The 9,092-nt window shown below is 41.6% G+C and overlaps 1 long non-coding RNA gene across 1 annotated transcript; it reads right to left on the minus strand.

Annotated features, from left to right (window-relative positions):
- Positions 1–3,974: 3,974 nt before the first annotated feature.
- LOC128597336 (uncharacterized) lies at positions 3,975–6,896 on the minus strand. The gene is made up of 4 exons (XR_008383244.1): positions 6,632–6,896; positions 5,395–5,712; positions 4,511–4,703; positions 3,975–4,423 (listed from the first exon to the last, which is right to left on the minus strand). It is a non-coding gene; the product is annotated as an uncharacterized LOC128597336 (long non-coding RNA).
- Positions 6,897–9,092: the final 2,196 nt, after the last annotated feature.

Raw genomic sequence — 9,092 nt, forward strand, 5'->3', positions numbered from 1 at the left:
TTGACAGTTTCCTGGACAATGAGGAGTGTCCTGGGGAAGAGCACGCAGGCTCTGGATACACCCACATGTGTCTGCAACTGGGGGTACTGAAGTTTGTAGGAAGGCAACTTTGGGGAGTGAGCCATCTGCTCACTCAGAGAAAAGAAGGATGTAGTACCTTTTTTTTTCATCACAAAAGCTATTTTCTCTAGTTAAATAAACTGCAGCTCATGGTGGGACACTGTGTGGCTATTAAACAGGGTGAGTTAAATCATAGAGACAGGAAAATAGGGAACAAGAAAAAAGCGTTGCAGAATAACATTTTAACGTGATCTGCTTTTACGCAAAATGAAGGTATTTATATATGATTGAATATAAGAATAGAGTATTTCTGGAAAGATTTATCAAAGCTTCATGATGGTGCTGGTAGGGGAGGAGGTGAGAAGGTGGCTCTGAAGTTCCACTTCATAGGTGTCTGTGCATCGGCAATTTTTGCAATGACCTCTGTTGCTTTGACAGCAAAGGCTTTTTGAATGATAGCAAACAATGGGTCAGTATTTAAAAGCTTTATGTCAGTGTCCCAGGAATATTTTTTCCTGAGACATATGTTGGAGTGAGATGTTCATCTGCATTTACATAATAATCACAATTGATGATACCTATTACATAGTAATCATTATGAAATATACTTGGATTTACATAACAATCATAATACAAAATGCATATTGCTTAATAGTCATGATGAAACCTTCTTAGGCTGAAGCACAAGAATGGATATGGAACACTTAAAGTAGCTTGGGGCGGGGGTGGACCTGATCTTCCTTTGCTCTAGCAGGTGAGAGAGGGCCTCTCTCTTGCTGGCAGTAATCAGGACCATCAGTTGGGTGCCCACTGTGTCAGGCACTAGACTGTTAACACCCCGTATGTGAGCTCTGATCCTCACAGTAACTCTCAAAGGTAGATTCTAGATCTTCTGTTTTACAGATGAGGAAACTGGGGCTTTGGAAGTTTACCCCACTATCAGCAGAGAAGCTAACTGTTCAGCAACATTCGCGTGGCCCGTCCACATGTAGAATTGTCGCTGGGATTACATTTTCTGGTCCCCTAGCTCAATGAAATGTGACTAGAAGTGATTTGTGTCACTCCAGGCTAAAACAGTAAGACATATTCTCTCTCTCACCTTCACCTCCATGCAGAGGTCTCCAGAGCCTTAAGTGATGGCAGAGCCATAAGCTGGAAGGAGCCTGGATCCCTGCATCAGCACCTGGAGAGGAGCCACCCAATGACATGAATGAGGCATGAGCAGCAGTCCCTGAAATGTGAAGGTTTACCTGCTACTGCTGCTCGTCTGACCCTAAGTAATGCAACAGCTGGAAGGTAGGGTCAGAGTGCCACTGGGTTTCAGAGGATGAGGAGTAGCTCCAGGGCCCTTAGACTCCAGAGCCTATGCCCATATACCATGGCAAAATGCTTCCCAAGCCGTAATGTAAGTCTATCCTGCCTACCTTACCCAGCTGCTAGCCCAAAACAAAGTAACAAGAGGTATCAATGCAGATACCACTCCCTCCCCAGCCATGCAACACCTGCCCAGCCAGACTTTTCTACACAGGGATGATCAAAAAGTGAGCCAGTCTCCCCAGACCTGCTGTCATGGACTGCAGCTTATTAGTAATGTTGCCAGGAATCACTGTGCTGAGGGAGGTTCTGAGAGGCCTGGCTTCACCTCCAGGCCACCTCAACACTGGCTCTGCCTGGATTGCACAACCAAACATGGACCCTACCACATGTCCAACGAACCCACCTCCACGAGGCTACTGGCCACAATAGTGGCATCCTTCTTGCCTGCCACAGTAGAGGCATAAGTGGGGCCCACACCCCAGAGACAAGTGGGGAAACTCCCCCATCAATGCCCATCTTCATCTGTTGGAGAAGAAAACAGAAAAGTTATATAGTAAGCCTATCAAGTTCTTTTCTGATATTTCCCAAAACTTAAGCCTTTTTTTTTTTTTTTCAAAATTCTACCTGAGGAAGTATTACACAGAGGCCCTGTTACAGCCATTGCTTCACAAAAATTGCATCAATTTTCAGCAGCAATATTAGCATTTAACTGTACTAGAGAACCAACACATACACACATCCTGAAAAATCAAGTAATTCATTTCCTCTCTCAAGTCTAAGTATTTCCGTGATGCATCCATAAGACTCTACGAGATGTGCTAATTCCTGGGGTGGGAGGAAGGTAATCAAGTAATGTTATTTTAAAATAAAATAACTAATTAAAATTTTTTCTAAAGAAAACAAAGACAGACATAGCATCATTGGGAATTTTCCTGATTAAGTAGCAGGAGTGCATACATCAGTGGTATCATTTTCTGGTTTCTAACAACATAATGCTGCTTGTTGATTATTTTTAAAAGATGTTGCTATATTGAATATCGTGCCAGCAGATGTTTCCTCTGGTGTATAAGAGATGTGCACACTTGATGCGAGGCTCTCTTCCAGGCACTGAGGATACAGCAGAGAATACCAAGCCCTGGAGGAGCTTATTTTCTGCTGGAAAAGGAGATGAACCCCAGAAAAAAACTGAGCTCCCTTGCTCATGGCAAATAGGACACCCAGAGTTGACTCCCATCCAGAAGACCATGCTTGCTGTGAACTACAACATTATGGCTTCATATTCAAGTACCAAAGAAATACAATTGGAAACTTGACCCAGCCCTCCTGATCCTCCTAGAACAGTGGTTTTCAACCTTCCTAATGCCGCAACCCTTTAATACAGTTCCTCATATTGTGGTGGAACATTTCATTGCTAATGATTTTATGGTTGGGGGTCACACAACATGAGGAACTATATTAAAGGGTCACGGCATTAGGAAGGTTGAGAATCACTGTCTTAGAGCTTCAGGTTCTTCCCCAACCCCAGTGAGACAAGCCAATGTGTTTCAGCTTCCAATGTAGGACAGATCTGAAACACAGCAGGGCACTCAACGGTAGTCTGTGATATCTTGGCCCTCTGGTGAGTGTCTGGCCGCAGAGGAAGGATTTTAGAAGCTCAGCTCACAGCAATGGAGGAATCCTCGGCATCCTCAGAGTCTGGGTTTCTGGCAGGCATGTAGGCCAAAGGAAGAGCAGGGCTCTCCATGTGCTGAGAATTTGGAAATCATCTGGGTCTGTCCCACCTGCCACCTGCTTATCTCAGTCCCCCTCCCACACCAGGGAGGCTACAAAGAGTTTTCAGGGAGGAGCAGCCTCATAAATACTGTAATAAAGTCCATTAATTGACTTGAATTGGCTAATATCATGACACAAGGTTGGAGTCTTCAAATAAAGATACTAAAACGGTTGTGCAGTGGTAGAGCTGGGAGCATGAAGAAAAGTTGACCAGCTTTCCCTGGGCAGAGCTGTGTGGTGAATCAGCCAGAGACCAGGCTGGGATTTTCTTGTTCCTATAAAAGCATATTTCTTTCAATTAAAAAAGCTATGGACAGGCCGGGTATGGTGGCTCATGTCTCTTTTTCTGGAATGGCCATCAGACTGTTGTTGTATCACCCTGGATGTCTTTAATGTCAAATCCTAGCAGTCTGGGAAGGCGAGACGGGTGGATTGTCCTGAGCTCAGAGATTCAAGACCAGCCTGAGCCAGACTGAGACCCTGTCTCTACAAAAAAAAGCTGGGCTTTGTGGCAGGTGCCTGTAGTCCCGGCTACTTGGGAGGCTGAGGCAAGAGAATTGCTTAAACCCAAGAGTTGGAGGTTGCTGTGAGCTATGATGCCATGGCACTCTACCAAGGGCCACAAAGTGATACTCTGTCTCAACAACTAAATAAATAAATAAATAAATAAATAAATAAATAAATAAATATATAAAAGAAAAAAATAAAATTAAAAAAACTTCAAACTAAGATGAGTGAAAGCCAATTGAAAGCAAAATTCAAAAATAAAAATAAAAAGCTATGGGTAAGGCAGATGTAAAAGGACAAATATTAATGTTAAATGATTCCACTTATATGAAGTGCCCAGCAGAATCAAGTTCATAAAAAAGAAAGTAGAACAGTGATTACCAGGGGCTGAGCTTAGGGGGAATGGGGAATTAGTGTTTAATGGGGGCAGAGTTTCAGTTTGGGAAGACAAAAATGTTCTGGAGATGGATGGTGGTGATGGTTGTACATCAATGTGAATGTATGTACTTAAGAAATGCCACAAACTGGGTGGTGCCTGTGGCTCAGTGAGTAGGGCGCAGGCCCCATATACCGAGGGTGGCGGGTTCAAACCCAGCCCCTGCTGAACTGCAACAAAAAAATAGCTGGGCATTGTGACGGGTGCCTGTAGTCCCAGCTGCTCGGGAGGCTGAGGCAGGAGAATCACGGAAGCCCAAGAGCTGGAGGTTGCTGTGAGTCCTGTTACGTCATGGCACTCTACCAAGGGCGGTAAAGTGAGACTTTGTCTCTACAAAAAATAAAGAAAGAAATGCCATGAACTGTATGAAGTCTGAATAATAAGTTCACAAACTCAACCTAGAAAAGTGCTACATACCTCATTGCTGGATATAACTATGGTCATCTTCAAAGTCCTCCTTCTAGAAAGCAAGGCACTGATGCCAGCCCTAGTTCACTCTTCAAAGAAATTTTGGAACTCTTTTTCTGGAATGGCCATCAGAACTGTTATTGTATCACCCTGGATGTCTTTAATGTCATCAAAATTTCTTCCTTTCAAATATTTCCTTTATCTTCAGGTAAATAAAAAAGTCATTAGGGCCAGATCATTCGAGTAGGGAGGGTATTCCAATATAGTTATTTGTTTACTGGTTAAAAACTCCCTAACAGACAGTGCCATGTGACCTGGTGCATTGTTATGATGCAAGAGCCATGAGTTTTGGTCAGATGATTTTCAGTTAAGATTTTGCTAACTCTTTCCCTCTCGGCATTTACTTGGTCTGCTATGTTTCTCACGGTCAAACAATTTTGACGCATAATACAATGAATTATTGCAATGATCTCATCAGTTCTGCCACCCTGATCCTTCATCAGTGATGCTTTCTCTCCTCTCAGAAAAATGTTTAATCCATTTGTACACTGCCATTTTCTTCATAGCATTATCACCATGAACTTGATCTAACATGTCCCTGATTTCACTTCCACTCTTGTCAAGTTTAACAAGAAATTTCTTTAAATTTTTTTAATTAAATCATAGATATGTACATTAATGCAATCATGGGGTACAATGTGCTGGTTTTATATATAATTTGAAATATTTTCACAAACTGGTTAACATAGCCTTCATGGCATTTTCTTAGTTATTTCACATGTACTCTTATAAGATGCACCGTAGGTGTGGTCCCATCAATTACCCTCCTTCCACCCATCCTCTCCCCTCCCTCTCCCCTTGCCCCATATTCTTGGGCTATAATTGGGTTATACCTTTCACATGAAAGCTATAAATTGGTTTCATAGTAGGGCTGAGTACATTAGATACTTTTTCTTCCATTCTTGAGATACTTTACTAAGAAGAATATGTTCCAGCTCCATCCATGTAAACATGAAAGAGGTAAAGTCTCCATCTTGCTGTAAGGCTGCATAATATTCCATAGTACATGTACCACAATTTATTAATCCATTCGTGGGTCGATGGGCACTTGGGCTTTTTCCATGACTTAGCAATTATGAATTGGGCTGCAATAAATATTCTGGTACAAATATCTTGGTTATAATGTGAATTTTGGTCTTCTGGATATATACCTAGTAGAGGAATTGTAGGATCAAATGGCAGGTCTATTTTTAGATCCCTAAGTGTTCTCCAAACTAACAAGAAATTTCACGTTTGTTCGTTGCTCTGATTCAAGCTCTGACATCCTCATGACAGCACACAAAGACACGCAACACCAATGATGAACACCACGTAACAAGACACCACCACACGTTGATGAGGACAGAGCTGTGAGACACTGATATGAGGTTATAAAATCTGACCACACTGTTTGTGCTGCCAACTTAGAGCACACAGTGGAAGTCTGTGAAGTTAATTGTCAGACCACATACACTTAAAAAGGGTTAACATAGTAAATTTTGTTATGTATATTTTATCACTAGAAAAATTTATGGGAATATTTGATTCTTCAGCTAGATCACTTGTGGATTAATAGCGTCTTACTTACCAATGTGCTGTCCCCTGCCCCTACCCCCAGGCATTACACCATGAGATTCCTAGGGACAGGACAATTTAGGATTTATCTTTTTAGCTGCACAGTACCTAGAACAAGGCCCTACATAGCATAATGCTGGATAAATTATATTTGAAAGAAAAAAATATAAATGAACAAAATGGACTCAGAATTCCCAGGCACAAACTGTGTCATTGCCCCATATTTTTTCTGAAAATGTGTTCACAGAAGAGTAACAGCAACAGGAATGAGCATTCCTGAGTGCTGTGTATTCAGATTAAATAAGGTTTTCAATCCCAAAAGGAGGCAAATGCATATTTCCAGCCATATGGAAAATTTCCTGCCTAAATCCCCCAGGTAGCCCTCCCTTTAGTCTTATAAGTAGTAGAAGGGATAGATGGATGAGTAAAGGAGTGACTTTCCTTCCTGGTCCCCAGGCTGAGACTTCCTAGTCTGATATCAGGAGTATGTCATACAGTGAGAAGTACAGGACCCACCTAAGGTTGTTTCAGCTTAGACGTTCCTCTTCCTCCCGGGTGAACAGGAAGTGATGGCCAGCTGCCTTCCCTGCTGACCAGGCCATGAAACCTTTTCCAGTAATTCGACTTCACTTCTCTGCCGTTTCTTTGAGTGAAGGCCTACTCTCTTTCTGGTAAAGCAGATATTTTAAGAGCACAAAACTCAACAGCAAAAAAGAGGAACAGAAGAGGAAAATCCTTGCATTTTTATGCTTCAAGGAACATAAGTGCCCCACCCTCTATTTTCTTTTCATTGAACACTCAGTATCCTTAAATTCCTCAGATTTTTTTTTAACATCTCACATGTTGGTACTAAATAAACCCAAAGGTGGTGTATGTACTACAGTCATTCTTAGCTAAGAGTATATTACCTCTTTTCTTTGCAGAATAAAGCTAACATCTCATGTAAATTAAAGCCATATGCAAAAATGAGTGGCGTTTTCTGATTAGTGCAATGGCACTTCCATGAGCTTGGTCAGGGCTCTTGGCTTCCTTCCTAATATAGTCCCAACATTTAGAGAAATCTCAAAACATGTAATCACAGTGGGAAAGCTTTTTCCGTGCTCAGAAATTCAGAATTTCAAGAACTATCATTTGTGGCCGTACCATGGAGTAGAATCTGAAAAAACCCCTAGCCACAAGAACACCTAGAAATGCTGTACAAAAATAATAAATGTGGTCTTAAAAACATAGCTGAAATTAGTGGAGGAAATCCCGGAGGCCAAACCCAAAGCAGCCCCGAACACCAGAGAAGGTGCTGACGTTTTGGCTGCCTGAGCAGTGGGAGATTTGCTGTGGGGGAAAGTCACCTTGAATTTCATAACCACAGACCACACCGCACACAGGCTTGGAGTTTAAATTTACTCACCTGTATGGTTTAGGAAACCTAAGTCAATTAATTAACATAAAAAGAGTCCCAGTATCACAGAGGTATTTGCTAAAACAGATGACAATCTTCTCCATAGAAACAGATCGTCAGCCTCAGCCACATAAGATTCCCATAGCAAACTTTCTTTAAAATATAATCTCACAATCAAAAACTACAGAATGCTTTAGGAAACATGAACCGGGGTCCACACTGAATAAGAATCAACAGACACAGTAAGAATCAACAGCAAGCAGCGGGGGAAATGAGGCCAAAAAACACCAAGAACATCAGATAATAGACCTGTCAGGAAGAGGCTATGAATGGTGTTAAAATAATTAAAATGTAAAAGAGGAAATCAAAATTACTAGAAAATAATCAGACTCTATTTTAAAAGACCAGGAAAGGGGCCAAATATAACTTCTAGAAGTATAAGGCATAACATTAAAAAATAAAAACTTGGTGAATGGGTTAAAGATTGTCAATGAAAAAACTAGTAAACCAGGAAAAGGTTTAGGAGATGACCTAAAATGCAACACAGAAAGATAAAGAGTTTGTTTGGTTTTTTAATGAAAGAAAACTTAAAGGCAGGGACGATGAAATGAGAAGCTTTAGCAGGCATTTATATATGAGCTCCAGAAAGAAAGAACAGGCAGGAGGCAATCTTTTAAGGGGCAGTGACTGAGAGTTTTCTAGAACAGAGTGAAAATCAGATTTAGAAAGCATAATTCCTTCAAAGTGAAATGTAAAAAGCTCCAGTCGCTGTGAGGAAAAGTCTCCAGAGGGCAAAATCAGTATGGGGGTGAGGGGGGTTACTTTCAAAGACACAACAGCTTGGCAGCAGACTTTGCAATAGCAACAGCGAAAGTCGGAAGTTGGTGGCATATTTTCAAAGCACGGAGAGATAAGAAATGATCGTACTTAGTCTACAAGCTAAAAGTAGTGAAGAAACAGTTTACAGGTAAGTCACAGATCATGCCTAGGGTTGCACATTCAAAGTTACATGTGTAGGAAAAGCTGGCTTCATGGGGGGTGTGACCCCGGGTAGGTCCCACTCTTGGTCCAGGACTCTGCGGCCACCAGCTTGAAATCCTTAATAACGTTTGAACAAAGAGCTCTGCAGTCCTTTCAAATTACATAGCCAGTCCTATACGGAGGCCCTGAGGACCTGGTGCCACTCATGTTGTAAACATGTTGTAAACATTCTTTTTCAACTTAAAAAAAAAAAAAAAAAAACCCAAGTCTTTATAATACATAGTTGAAGCAGCCTTCTGGACAACGTGTGGCTAAAGCCAGTAAAACAAAGCACACGTGATGCAAAAAGTTCTAGATCTTGTAACTTGAAAAACAAAAAAGGGGGGTTATGCAAATAGCCATATTTGGGAGACGTTTTCAACTAAAAATGCTGAAGTCCCCTGCACACGGGAAGGAAGGAGGAATCCAATGCCATCATGCCATCAGGAATAGTCCCAGGAGAAAGTGAGAAAGTCACCAAAAAGCCAACAGCTGTTAAGCCAGGTGACTGGTACGATGCACCAACGATCTGAAAACAAAAGAGGAGCAAACAGAGAAACA

Source organism: Nycticebus coucang, chromosome 10 (genome assembly GCF_027406575.1).
Source record: "Nycticebus coucang isolate mNycCou1 chromosome 10, mNycCou1.pri, whole genome shotgun sequence".
Taxonomy (NCBI): domain Eukaryota; kingdom Metazoa; phylum Chordata; class Mammalia; order Primates; family Lorisidae; genus Nycticebus; species Nycticebus coucang.